The following is a 15,133-nucleotide window of genomic DNA, read 5'->3' as shown; positions in this document are numbered from 1 at the left end:
CCAGTATTTCAGAAGAGCCAGCCTATGTTGAACAATTATCTTATTTCTGGCTTGCCAAAGAGGGTTGTTCAAATTGCTAGTATTAGCTGTGGTGGCTGTAACACCTCTCCTTATGCCGTGGGATAGATGTGCAAAAAGCACTCTGATGTACAGCTCCGGTGCAAAACCTCCTTTCTAAAATATGGGAGATGACTGAGTTTCGCATGCTTGGGGCTTGATCCTGAGATGCAGAACACCTGCAGCTGCGTTAAAGTCCAGTGAAACACTCTTAGAAATAGCAATTTCAGGAATATAATAAATAGCTGGGATTTTTATGACTTGTCCTTAAGTGCCAAACCAGTGTGGATGTTAAAGGACATTGAATGCTGAAGTTTACTGCAGGTGAGCATGCTAAGTGGGCCGCTCGTTAGGTACAATTAAGCAGCTAAATAAAATGAAGCTGGAAAATGTTCATGGTTACAGTGGCAAGTAAGAATGTGGGTAGCTGCTACTTTACCTTTTGGAGTTCTGTGACTTCAGTACAAGAAGAAATCTATTGCTGCATTGTAATCCATACAGTAATGGTTCGTTTCAGTCACTAGAGGATTTTAAAGCAGCAGTTTACTTTCCTGTTCAAACAAATGCGTGAGTGCATTGATGGCTTTGCACCTCTGCAATGCAGCGTATGGCTCTGATGGAAAACGCAGAGCAGAACAAAAAATGTTTGGGATGATGTTCCAAAGTAATAGCTACTAATGCTGTTTATCAGTTTTCAGAATAATATTTGTACTTTAACCTTGGGGGGTAAAAAAAAGAGACAGTGGAATTACAAATCTGTAGCAGCCCTTTACAAGAATGGTAGTCTGGAGACTTTTAAAGCTAAACAGCTGTTTAACAATGGGCTAACTAAGACCTAGCAGATAAACCAAGCCATCTTTTTTCCAGAGCGTGCTTCTCATGCTGCGTTAGCAGTGACAGCAGGTAGTTGGTAGTGCATCTCCCACATTGAGTTCCCTAGAACTGTACGTTTTTGTCCAGATTTTCAGAAAACAGAGGAATCAGAGAAGGAAAAAATCAATAGATTAATTAATAAGAAGAAGCTGAGGGAAAATAATTGATGTGAAAAGATCAGTTTCCATTTAAGGCAGTGGAAAGCTAGCATAGCTTGGGCATTTCATGGGAATTATCTGCTCCTCTGGGCTGTGGAGCTGGGAGCAGCCTGGGACGGTGCATCAGTCCCTTCTGCAGCTGTAACTGTGACTCTGAGCCATGCTGCATGTTTACCTTTTCTGCCTCAGCATCCCATGCAGTCGTGATAGCGGCGCCCTGGTTGTTAAATGCTGATTTCCAGTAGCAATCTTTGTGTTGAGGAATAACTTTACACAGTATTTTGATCCAGGCAGGTTTGTGGGAAGGCAGGAGGTGGTGTGTCATTTCTGTAATCGATGCATAGGAACACACGCGGGGAGAGCAGCCTGCTTATTATTTTTTATGTAGTGCAATGCCCACCTTAATCTTCTCATCAAAGATCCATCTGAAATTATTTGGGGCAATTTCTTATGTTTTGCTTTTTTTTTTTTTTTTTTTTTTTTTTTTTGGTTAAAGGAGCTAATTGTATAACAACAGATTAGACTCAGAGTTACAGGTGTTTTGAGATCTTACCTTTTTAGGACAGCTGGTCAGAAATGGAAGTTTTAGGAGAGACCAAGGTTTCCTCTGTTTCCTCCCTGGTTCAGTGGTGAGGCTTTTTAAGCCCTAAGTTTGGCTGGGAGGTGTAAGTGGTTGATCTGGCACCCTGGTCTGCAAATCAGGTTCAGTTTTTTGTGAACTGGGCTTTGGAATCAAGGTCTGTACTGCATGCAGCGGAGCTGTTAAGTGCTGCAGGTTAAAATACCTGATATTTATTTATAAATCAGTGACAATTACGCCTGGGAAGCGGATGCTGATTAGCGTGGAGTTCAGCGGTTACGGACAGAGGTGCTGGGCAGGGAGGTGGGCCAGCAGCCCAAGCACAGAGCAGCTGCTGGGCAGGGGAAGCTTGTGGGCAGGGGGGGCTCCCAGCACAGCTGCTCGGGGCTCAGAGGCAGCGCAGCTTCTGTCAGTTCAGAGTAAATGCAGTTAAGATCTGCTTCCCCCAGTATACATGACAAAATACTTTAATGTTGCAGTGATAGTTCTCTGCAGCAAGGCCTGGAGAGCTTCAAGGAAGTTATAATAGCTTAAGCATTTATGCTCTGCCTACGGGTAATAACTTTCCTGTAATTTTCTGAAGATTCATTATCCAAAATCTTAATTCATTATAATAGCCCTTATGAAACGTATAGAAACCAGCATTTTCTTGTGTTTTCTTATTTGCACAGTATGAGAGATTCATTGCTCTGTTTTAATTTGTTTCATGGGGTGTGTTTGAGTACATTCCATACAGTGCCGTTATTGAATTTCTGTGACTGTCATTATATAGCCATACAACCTTTAGGAACTCATATTCTGAGCTTCCCAGTTCTGTAATCTGCTTCACATTTAAGAATTGACATAATTAGCTTCTTCAGAGTTATAATGATAGCAGCAAAAAGAGAAGACCTCAAAAGATAAAGCGAAGTTAAACTTATCTAGGGCCAAAGAGCAGAGAAGTCAGGGAAATAAAGCTTCAGTGTAATTACCACATTTTTTTCTCAGTTTCTTTAAGTTGCATTTACATGCAGGTGCTTTGCTTTAAAAAACATGGCTTCCACAAGCGTGTTTCTTCTTTCTTTTTGAAATGTAGCAACTCGAGCTGGAGTAGTTTGGAAGTTTTGTCATTTGAATAACCCATAAGGCTGCAGGGTGGTAAAAGATCGAGTGGCACCAGAGCTGGCGAGCCTGCTGCCTTCTCCAACACCCTTATTGCACACAGGTGGCTGTACCTGTACGAATGGGGCCAAAAAGAAGGACTCCCTGGATCTGTTGCCTGAACACTTCATTTCTATCGCCTGGAAGACCAGGGAAGTTACTTTCATAGAAAGAGTCATAGAATGGCTTGGGTTGAGACCATAAAGCTCACCTGCTCCCAGACCCCTGAGATGGGCTGGGTGCCACCCACTGGATGGGGCTGCATGGTGCCGGCTGGATGGCAGCCTGGTCTTGGGCACCTCTAGGAATGGCACAGCCACAGCTTCTCTGGGCAACCTGAGCAGTCCCCTGCTATGCCACGCTGGGAGTATTGCGGTCAGTTTGGGGCCTTCACAGCAAGAAAGCTGTTGGAGTTGCTGGAGTGTGTGCTGCAAAGAGCAGCAAAGCTATGAAGGGGCTAGAAAACAAGAGTTAACAGGAGCAGCTGAGGGAAGGAGCTGCTCAATCTGGAGGAGTCTGAGGGCAGACCTCATCCCCTCATCCCCTCTTTCCACAGCTGCCTGACAGGAGGTTGCACAGTGGACGAGTTTGTCTCTTTACCCAGGTGACAGGCGATAGGACATGGGGAAGCAACCTCGAGTTGCACCTGGGGAGGTCCAGATTGGGCATGGGGAAGAATCTGTCACAGAAAGGGAGGTCAGGCATTGAAACAGGGAGGTGTTGGAGTCCCCATCCCAGGTATGGCAGAGACGTGAGCGTGGTACTGGGCAACGTGGTGAAGTGATGGGACTTGATAGGTCAGGTTGATGGCTGGACTTTTGACCCTAAAGGTCTTTTCCAACCTTGATGTGTCTGTGATTCGTTGATATGTTTGAAATTATTATTATTATTATTGATGGTATTTTACTGATTTCTTCTTTTTCTTGACTGTCATAACTACTGCAGTCACCTGTGAGCATTGCGACCTGTACTCTGTCACTGTGGTTGAAGTGGTGGTATGAGCCTGCCCTTGCTTTAAGGACCTTGATTATGAACTTGTACCTGTGAAGCTCATCTAACGTTGTAGCCTAACGTTAGCACTCCTGTGGATTTTTCACATTCATTCGTAACTGATGTAAAAATGAGATGATAATAGTGATCTGATATGTTGTTATTAAGAGGCTTACATTATGTGGCAGCACCACAGCGCAACTGCATAACGTTGGCACGACCCACAGCTGGAAGGATTGGGGAATAATTGTGTAAAGGATTCACCTGGTCCTTTCCTACTGCAAGTTAATGATCCTGCTCCTTGCTCGGGGTCTCCAGAGGGACCTCCAGCCACGAGCCGTGCTCTCCTTGCTGCACGGGGATGGCCGGGCATCTCGTGATGCAGACAAGCTTGAGATGAGATCACTTCCACATGCAATTCACATCCTTTTACGACCCCCCTTTCAACAGTGCTTTTCTCCTTTTGAATACGTAGCGCAGCCTTTGTTGCTGAAGAGTATTTTATTATTATACGTCCAAAATGCTTTATCATTAATTTTTTATAGCGCTTAAAAGTCTGAGGGCGTTTCAGTGCTGCGGCTGGGGGTTGTTTGCTCTTCTATTTTTACATCCTGAGAGTGTGTTTTGGTTTGAAAATGATCTTGAAGAATGTGTTTAAAATATCACATTTATTTTAGCTTACGATTTGTCACATTACCGGGCGAGAAGTAGCTTTTATTACAAGCACTGTATTCATGCTGACTTGAAATGACCCTGTCACATGTGAAAACAAATCAGATTGTTGCTGTTAATGAGCTTTTCAATTTACTATTCAGTGGATCAGATAAGTGGATTTAAGAGGTAATGATCCTGCTTAGCACTGGGGCTTGGCTGTCAGATCCTGGCGGTGGTGGGAAATCCCCAGGGACAAAAGCGTTGACACACTTCTTGATGGGATAATGGGAATCAAAGCTAATGGATGATAAAAGGAGTAGTAGGAGTTACAAGGATAATTGTGGATTAAAGCACTGCTCTTTGTCAGCGCGGGCTGCCGGTTTGCTATTTATGCGTTAAACCGTGATGTGGCACAGGCGGATGACAGCGGGGCAGAGGCGGAGCAGTGCTGCCGTCCCCCTGCGCCCACCCTGCCCACCGATCGCCTTTCTTGGACCCGTTTCCTCTCCAGCTAAAAAGCATACTTAGGTTTAGCTAAAACTGCGAGTGCTGGAGCGTTTCAACTGCGCGCTATTTTGAGATAGGTGTTTTTATAAATCAGAATATAGGATTTTTATCGTTGCGTGTATTATGATTGTAGCTATGTTTTGCTATAAATTACAGCTTCACTTTTGCGATGTGAATGTAATATTTTGTAGAGTTTGAAAGACAGCATATTCCCTGGTTTTTTATATTCATTGTTTTCTTTCGTGCTTCGATTGTCCTTTCGCTGCTGACATGCGTCACAACAAATTACATTCAGACCATTGTGAAAGGTGATATTTTAACTTACAAGATAAGTAAATTATCCTTGATCTTGCTCCACTTTCTGGCTACAGCAGCAGGTTTATTTGCTAGCGCTTTTATTATGCTCTGATTTAAGCTGAAGTTTTTGGTGCACAAATTTTTTATTAACTTCCCTAGCTGTAGAATAGTGCTGCTTTGGTTCTTAATAAAAGTCCTTGGTTTGCTTCACTAGCAGAAAGGCACACGGTACGAGGAAATTGAAACACGGGAACAGGAGTTGGCCAAGTTAGAGTGGTATATATAATGTCAGCAAAAAGAATTGACAGCTAGATGGCACCAGGCTTTCACTGCTGGGTAACCTGCCGCTGCATCTGCTGGCGTTGGTGCTCGCATTTCAGACCTTGGTGATCCTTGATTTCATCACGTAATATGGAAGAATTACGTGTAACCAATCATGCTTGGTTTAGTTTCACTAAAGATTAAAATGCCTGAAATGAAATGCCTAGTTGTAAGCAAATAGCAGAGCTACTTGTGCTCCGGATAAAGTGTGTTACAGGACGCTGTGAAGGAGTTACGGAGTGCCTCTGTCTTCTTTAACAAGTTGATCCAAATAAATGTTTTTACCCAAACTAGATTTTTGGCTACAAAAGCTACTAGAAATTTTTATGAAGACTACACAGTAACTAAAAAATACGGTTGTTTTGTCCTTTGTGTTTGTTAAAGCATCGTAAAGCAGTGAGATAACTTGACCTAGGTGGTGGGGTGCTGGAAAGCTTGGCTGGTAACGTGACTTGGATCTGATGGAAAGGGAAAGATTATACTACTAAAGTTATTTGGCTGCCAAAGGAGGAGAGCACAAAGCTGGATGTTCAAACAGTACCTGAGTTCCTGATTTTGTGACTGACAGTGCAACTATGTACAAATGAAGGCCAATGCTGAACTGCAGCCCAGTGACCAAAAAGGCAATGTTTCTCCATCTCTTTGCAGCTCTTGTAGTGAAACCCTCTTTTGAAAGAGACTGATTTGTTCTGTGAACCAGAAAGTGAGTTTAATTTGGAAAATTTACATCTCCTTTGTGGGAAGAGATGAATACAAGGGCAAGTAAAAGCCTACCAGCTCCAAATTTGCAAAGCATCGTTATGGAGTGTGCACTTCATCTCACAGAAGTGCTTGACTTAGGTTGGACTGGCAGGCATTTGTGCCTGTACTTTTCTCCTGAAAAGTCAAAACTGGGAAAGATTGTAGAATAAATGTTTACAAGCAAACATTTGTAACATGTAACATCTATGACATCTATACCATGTTTCTGTGTAAATGTTTATTTCTAGATGTATTCTTGCATGTTAGAAGTCTTAGGAATAACAGACGACAGCCATGTTCTGGAAACATTTCTGACAAAAATGTGAGTTTGTGCTTGGGTTCTATTCTCTATGTATTTTGTTTTGTCTTCAGTGCTTACGTAAAATCCATGTTTTATTTTGCTCCATTAAATCTGCCCTTTGCTAGTAAAATGTCTTCTGTAAATTGTAAGCATTTAAAGGATAATAATATTAAAAACACCCATAACCTACTGTCTGAGAGTCCTTCAAGTCTCTAAATAAACACTTTCATGTAAATATGCCCTCCTGAATGCCTACATCACTTCTAGAAATGGCTTAATGTGAGAAAGCTGAGATTTCATAGACTCTTGTTCAGTGACAGTTGTAGCATAAGCAGATTCCACCTTTCCCCTCTTCCTTTCTTGCACCCTCAGATGCTGATAGAATTACTTGTAAAGCTTCGAATAACTCAGAATAGATTGTCCAGCAAGTTAAACAAAACTTTCTTTGTGCTGGAGAGACTCCTGTAGTTTGCTTTTTGTTAATATTTGGCAAAATGTACTCTCAGAAGTATGAATCCTCAGAGAACAATTTTAAGGACTCATACTGAAGGAAACAAGGGGTATTATTGTCAGCCATTCTCATCTCTGGCATTTGGCAGATTAAGATGATGTGTTATCTGTGCTGACAAGTGCTGCAATGCCTTTTCTTAGGAATAATCCTAGAAAATTACCCTCTGTCTCCTGCATCTACTACTGTCCCCTTCCTAGCAAAACCACCGGGATTTTTGTCTTTTATTCCTGAGGTCCTTTGAGATAGTTCCTCTTGACTCAAAGAGGATTTAATTAAATCATTTTTTCTCTTGAAACAAAACAAAATGGTCTCTCCAAACAGTTATGAGTATCCACTAAAAATCTGAGTCTTCAGGAGACAGTGAGTTCTGTGCGTGCCTGGAGAAATTAAGAAGTACTTTAGCTCTGTTCTATGGTGAGGAAAATGCTGCATCCTGTTATTAACTTAGCGTCTTCTAAAGCTGGTCTGTATGGCTGTTAAAAACTTTCAGTAGACTTGGATGTATTGAGGAAGGGTCTCTATTGCTGTTACCAGGCTAGCCATATCCAGTTTGGATAGCCCTGAAAATGACTTGTCTTTTGCTACTGCAGCCATCAACCCCGAGAACTAGTCACAGCTGGGACAGGATCATTTTTCTAATGTGATTTAACTTTTCCGCAGAAAACAAAGCATGAATGTTGTGCTTGCTCTAAGTCAGAACTGAGTTTTGCATCCTGCCGTATGGTAACAGTAGTACCCATCAGACTTTGGTATTTACCCAGTGATGAATGGAGAAATATTGATGCTTTCTGTACACTTTCTGTGTACACTTTTTGTGTCACGGAATTAGGCAGCTTCTTTTTGTTGTTTCAAGGTAAGGTGAAACTTAGACACCTGAGGGAAAAGGGGGAAGGAGGACTCTCCTATGGAGATGAGATGCACCAGTTTGCTTCTTTCTTCTTGTTAATACCATTGCAAGGAAATCTGCGTTACATTTGCTAACTGACGAAATAACAAAAAATCATTTAACAAGTCTGATAAACAATACATGTGTTTAGTTTCGATGTGGCTGCTTTTACAGAAGCATTGTAAATTCAGAAAATAAGATAGTTAGGGTTTTAATGTTACATGGAAGATTTTAAAAGAAAACGAGACAAACAAAAGGCAAAAAAAATCAGTGCTGTTGATAGATTACACACTCAGTGTTATTTTCTCTTACTCTGTGGCTTACTGTATTTTTCACAAAGCATGCAGTTTAGGAATTGTTCATTGACTAATGTGAAGGTCATTTTCATTTACAGAGTGGATGTTCCAGCTTGAATTGGATGGTCCAGGCAGTATCTTTAAGAGCTGGTTGTGAAGCTGTTGTCCAAACAAACTCATGTTTGTGCTAATTAAAATAAATTAGCTTCTCCCCAGTGGTAGCATGGGGAAATCCGGGTGTTAAACCAAAGCATACCATACATAACCACACAAGTAGAGTCTCGTGGGGCAATCTAGTATGGCGTTTTAGATGATTTGTTAGTGATGCTGAGTACATTCAAAGAGCAGTGGGCAGGATACACAAATGTGAGACTATTCGCCTCTTTCTCTTAAAATATGCTCTTAATAAAACATTCTCTTGATAACCCATCAAGTCAGTCAGTTCACTCAGTAAGAGAAAACAATTAAAGGATTAAAGGTGCTATTTCTTGAAGCAACTAGTACCTGCAGAAACAAGTGCTCAATTTATGGTTTAAAGATTGTGTTTGCTAGCTTTAACTATCATTGTAAAAGGTTGTGTGTGGCAGAAGAAAGGCCAACTGGAAAAATACTGCCATCAGAATAATTTTTTACACTATGCAGGGCATCTTACTCCTCAAGCATGTTGAGCAAAGCTCGGTTTTGTAGCAACTATAGAGCAGGTTGAAGGAGGGTTAAGTTGGGAGGAGTTGGGTGAAGGTGAAGATGGGCAAGGGGGAACAGTGGGCATTTGAAGGTATTAGTAGGACTGCAGGGGGCAGTAAGATCTGGAGGACACCATGACTAAAGGTCCCAGTCTGTGTCCTTAAGCTTTCTCCTGCTTAGCCTAAGTTAAGCCTAAGGATACTTGTTTTCTCAGCCACAGGCTGTTCTTCATCTGTATTGATTTCTCTATCCTTGCTACTCCTACTTCCTCCCAAAAAAGGCACGTTTCATTTTCTTGTGCCTCTTGGACTGCTGGGAAGTGGATCAATGCTGGTACTCTTGAGGCAAGGGGTGACACACTGTACCAGAAGCGACAGCAGTCATTTCCTTCACAATTAATTGTGACTGCTTTTGAGCAGTAGCTCTTCGCCTGCCTTGATCCTTCCCTGTGCAGATAAGAGGCAGGGAAGTATTTAGACGGTGATAGTTGTAGTTCCATCTTCTCCTTGAAGCCCCCCCTGGGCTTCTGGCACTAAGTGTCTTGTATTTCAGTGGCAAGCACCCTTCCTTTTCATTACTAATTCTTTGTTAGACTCATATGTTCCTTGCAATTACATCAAATACATGTGGAAGTAATTTAAAACAAGGTAGATCAACAGAATGTTCACCCTGATGTTTGATATTGTTGGGCATGATAAAATAACCAAAACATGAACTTCTTCAAAATACATATCCCAGCACTACTGTTGGATTGTATTATTTCCTTTAATGTAACTGCTGTAATAATTTTGCTGTGGAGGATGCACGTATTACCATTTCATTTCATTTTTCCATAAGCTTGTGTTTTCACTCTCTGTGCTCTAATTGTTTTAAAAAATAAACCCCAAACTTGCTGATTTACAGCAGTTATCTCATCTGGCTGGGTGGCAATGTATCTTTTGCAACTCAGTCCAGCCTGCTGTGTATGTGAGGTGCAGTAATCTATGCATGTGCAGTAGCTGTGGTGTTCTGGCATTCCTCGGATGTATTGTGGTAAGTGCCTGACCATTACATTTCAGCAAAGGGGTTCAAGGCTTCCTGGAAAGAGGATGGATGAATTCTTTGGGCGTTTGCAAATGGTCTGTAAGCAGTATTTGAGCACGTTGGCATACAAATGGTATATTTGTACAAATATAATAAAAATATAAATGGTACTCACTATCCATATGACCAAATGAATTTCCCTTTTTTGTACAATATATAATCACTCTTCAGTGCTTCCTATTCTGCGCTGACTTTATGCTTTTCCACTTTCCATTCAAACCTAATTTTTTTTTAAGTTACTTTGCTATTTTTCAGTTCTTTTTTTCTAAGCTGGACATTCCACTTCTTTGATCCAACGGAATCATTTCCAATCCTCAACTGCCTTAAGAACTACTACATCTTTTATGAAGGACTGTCCTCTGGTGTGCACCGTGATTGCTTTTAGCATGAGTGTGTTATAGACCATGTGTCTAAAGAGATGTTTCTCCACATCATGCAGTTGAGGGTGGGATAGGAAATTAAGGGCTGTAAAATGAGTTGTGGAAAAAAAAAAAAAAGTCAAGAAATGCCTATCCAGAAATGGCTATATTTGTCATAATGACTGGGAAAATGCAAAGAATTTTGATTCTGCTGTGAACGGGTAACCCTTTTCCCAGAGAGCTATAAATTAGAATATATTATCTGTATTCGCTTTCCCTTTCTACATTGCAGGTAACAAATATTAAGTCTTTTAAAAATCATAGTTTTAAGACATAAGGGCAGAGATTATTGGTGTGCTGATGAAACTGCATTAGAAACCAGTTGTGGTCACGGGAAGTCTCAGAGAAAAGTGTGGGGTTCTAAGGGGTGGAGGCTGGCATAGCATAAGCTAAGCTTCCATAAGGAAGTCTGGCTTCTGTTCTTGTCTCCATAGGAAGGACAACCTAGGAAAGGAAGGAAGGAAATAGCTGAAAATATTCTGGGTTCCTAATGGTGTTTCATTTTAAGGCTTTTTAAATTCCCATTGTGTTACAGCTTGGCTCACTGTCACTCTTCCACTTTCATATGTGTAGTTCAATATTTCGATACCAGGATTTTGTTACCAAAATTGGAAACATTCCACCATTTTTTTATTTCCAGTTCTCTTGTAGTTGCCTTTCAGATGTGTTCAATGCCCATTACCATAGCCATTTTTGTTGATTTGACATCGATGTTACTTTTGTTGAAACTCTTCTTTGCTGAGACTCATTTGAAATGTTACAGTTGGTTGCTCTGACTCAGTTTTGTTCATTTATGTTAGATTAATAAGCTGCTTGAGAGAGAAAGAGATGAGGGCCCCAGTGCTTGGGTTTAACCTCTGGCTTGCAGTGATTTCTCCAAGAGCTGTAAATTTTTCTCCTCCTTCATTCCTTGGCATCTCTTCCTTACGTGGTAGTATTCAGCTTTTTGTACTTGGGGATTCCTCTATGGATCTTAACAGATATTCTCGGATACTTACAGTGTTTCATAGCTGTTTCTTAACTATTAGATTCTATATGCTTTTCATATTGCCTGATATTGATAAGGCAAGCACAGAAAAGGGAAATGCTAAGATTATAATCCAACTTTTTCAGCTACCGTTCACTCACAAGTGCTTTTTTTAATTTATATTATTACTCCATCCTTCAGCATCCAAATATAACCATGAATGTACAATCATGAGACGGTATTTTTTAAAATAGTGTCCTGTAACACTGGGGATAGACTTCTTCATATAGTTTTAATTTTCTCTTCCAGCTGTTCCTGTGACTTCTTGGTTTTCTTTAAATGTCTTATGTTTGGCTGCTGAAAGACAAAAGATTCTGCTCTTTTGCAAAACAGCCTTTTTATTATTTTAGTATTGATGTCAAATCCGGATAGTCCAAATTCATTTTTATCACACTACATGGTATATGCTTGTTAAGGATTTAGTGCAACTGTAAACATCTCCAGAACTCCATAGTAGGGATAAAGTGTGAATTATGAACTTGGTAAAATGGGCTTTTTCTTCAAGGTAACCTGAACCTTTGTAGTTCTTTATAGGAATTGCATTAAGTAAATCGATGTTTGTTTGTAAATATTAATTGAGGAATACTGCTTTGGTAATTGCATTGTTATTTGCCTTTTCCTGAGCAATACTAAACACATGCCTTAAACTGCCTTTTTGAGTTTATAACCTCCTGAAAAAGAGATTTAGCCTGTAAATATGTAAAAGATGGCAAAAATCAGTGCTGATTTTAAAGCACTCAACCTCTCTTATTCAGGTTATTCCCACAGTTTTATGTCCAGCTGCCTCATCATCTATGTAGCTGGTGCTGATTGTACCTCTTTTGTCCTCAGCTTTCATCTATAGATGTGATAGGTTCAAGTCATTATGCGTATTCTGCAGGCAAGAAAACTGGGGGATACAAATGTGAACTAACTGACTTTGCATCACCTGCCTGTTGAGATACAGCTAGGAGTGTTTCCTTGGTCAGGAATAGGTGTCACGGCTTGTGAGCCAAGGAATGCTGCCTTATACCCCCATGGGCTGCACATCAGGGGGCTGTGGTGGCCCCTCCCTTCGCTCCAGGCGAATCCAGGATCAGCATACTCCACTGTCAGTCTCTTACACAACATCATCTCTCCGTCAGAAGGAAGGGAGATTTTGAACTTTCTTCTGGCTTTTTGATAAATTAAAGGAAGTGCTGGATGTCCCACAGGAGGAGGGCATAGGAGTTGCCTTTAAAGAGGGGAGCAAGGAGCAAGCTGGCTGTTGTAGGCCAGGCAGCTGGGCAGGGATTCCCAAAGAAGTACTGGAAATCTTACTGCTAGTCAGTGTGAAATTGTCATCTGTGCATTTGGTGTTCGTCTTTTCTGGGGCGTGATTTTACAACAGAAACACTGTATCAGACATTGGATCCGTTAGATCCTTGGCAGGGGCCTACATGGCATTCCCATGTCAGACTGCAAGATCAGCAGCTCCTCACTTGCTGTTGTAACCACTCCTCACCTGAGAAAAATGGCATTCCTTCTCTTCATGGGCCAATGTCTCAGAGGGATTCAGTTAGGAGAACTGCAGCATCCACTGTATGTCTTGAGTGCTAGTTAAAAAAGGAAAACAGGGATTAGTATACGAACCATAAGGCAGAATTCCACCGCAGTTGGGTGTATTGGTAGCTCAGTGCATCTGGCCCTCTCGTTTTTCTCCATGCTCCGTTTCTCGTATGTTGAGGGGAAATTAGAGCAATTTGTATTTAGATCATGGAGAACTAGGCAGAGGAATACTGCAGAAGTCAAGTGTTTGGATTTTGTGTTGAAAAGTGAGATAAATCAGGTAGAGGTAAGCTTCACTTTGTTTTTTTCATTATGACACATGACAGAGGCGTATTGATAGATTTATTTTTTAATAGGAGTATTTTAAATATGGTTGTTACAAAAATAGTAGAATGCCTTATTCAGAAAAAAAATAAAAACAAAAAAACACTTGGCATGCTTTTATAGCATTTTCTGTCTCCTAAATGGACAATTGTAAGACACATCACAGGAATATGTTTGTAATATAGTGCTGTGCTAGTCTGAGCTTTTGCATGGCAATTCTCAGAAGGAGAAAATCATGTTAAAAAAATCACTTTTTTTTTTCAATTTGTTCTAGTGTTACAAACCTTAAATACCGAGGAAGATGTGAGCCTGTGATTTCAAGAACTCTCCCGTTTCTAAATGACCTTTCTGTGGAATATCCTTTTTTGGTGTATGACTTCATTTGCATATAATAAGGTAAAAACTAAGGAGATTGTTGTTTCATATGCCATCTTTTAAAACAATCCAGGATATTAATGTTTTCTTGCTTTGGTTTACCTTTTCATATATAGAGTTTTTTTTAAAAGGCATGCTTATTTTCACCTACTTACCAACAAAAAAAAAATACACCTGGTTGCTTATGGCCATCTATCCCATTCCTCATCCTAATGTTAATACCACTGATGAGTTCAGCTGTATTGAGAGCAGGGTTGATTCTGTGAGCAGTTGAGAACAGGATGGTTCTGCTCTGAGGATGTGTAAACTAAGATAAGAAGCACAATGCTCTTCTTATCTTTGCCTGACTGAAAGTTCCTCACTGTGTCCATGTCATTCTATTGGAAAAAATCATAACAGCTGTGTGGGTTTTTTTGGTCTGGGCTCTAATGTGTTTGTGAAAGTCTTCCCCAATTGATTACCGTTGTCTATTAGCTGTTAGCTACTGTTAGCTATCTATTGCAAACCCTTTCTGTCTTGTTCCAATACTCACTTGTGTGTTGTAAGTTGGAGAAGAATTATTATTCTTTGAATTTTCAGTGGATTGAGAAGAAGATTAAAAATAAAAGATGATTATTTTTGCTGTGACAAAATATTTAAAGGTATGCAGCAGGGAATAAACGATCAGAGCTCATAAAAACATTCCACTGGGAAATCCTCTGCTTTTTTAAAATAAAAACAACTTTTTAGTAATTTTCTAGAGAAGATTGGTAGGCAAGCGAAGGGGAAGGCAAGTAGAATATGACAACCAAAATAATTTTATTTCTCTACAGAACTCTAATCATATAAGAAGAATTCTAATATATTTTTGTCGGTAGAAAGATGACATTCCATAAGTTAATTTTGCTTAGAGAAAAATCACGCAGTGTTTACTTTTCTGTTTCTTTGACATACCATTAAACAGCCAACTTAGGGTATTTTGGCTATGCATGCCTCTATGTTCTCCTGGCATCACAGAATTAGGACTGGGAAGGACTTGAAAGTGAAACGTTACTAAAAAATGTCACAAAAACAGAAGAGGAGACATTTATTTAATTAATAAGATTTATGAAAAGACTAATGAACTCTCTCCTCTTTTATAGGATACGCTTATTGCTTCAGTAGGGTTCAAAACATAAAAGTAACCAAAAATTTTAACATAGTGCATCTAACTTACAGTGTCTGCGGGTTTGTTCCTATATGTATACTTGCTGAAATAATCAGTCTTGTATTTCTCTTAAAGCCAATAAGCATTTAATGTTTCATACTGGGTTATGGAGACTTTCAGAGGCATTTATTCACGTGCTAACTCTCAAGGATGGTGGGTCAGTGATGAAAATGATACTTTTTCCAAGGCTGAAATG

At 40.3% G+C, this 15,133-nt stretch overlaps 1 protein-coding gene across 1 annotated transcript in view; it reads left to right on the top strand.

The window, feature by feature from the left end:
• LOC100539369 (ran-binding protein 17) overlaps positions 1-15,133 on the top strand; it is a 128,042-nt gene that overhangs the window by 52,720 nt on the left and 60,189 nt on the right. The window contains exon 3 of the mRNA XM_085236427.1: positions 13,651-13,772. The gene's annotated coding sequence lies outside the window, so the exon portion shown is untranslated. The remainder of the gene's footprint in view (positions 1-13,650; positions 13,773-15,133) is intronic.

This window comes from Meleagris gallopavo, chromosome 15 (assembly GCF_905368555.1).
Source record: "Meleagris gallopavo chromosome 15, MGAL_WU_HG_1.1, whole genome shotgun sequence".
Lineage (NCBI taxonomy): Eukaryota > Metazoa > Chordata > Aves > Galliformes > Phasianidae > Meleagris > Meleagris gallopavo.
This window is presented reverse-complemented; position numbering and strand designations above follow the sequence as displayed.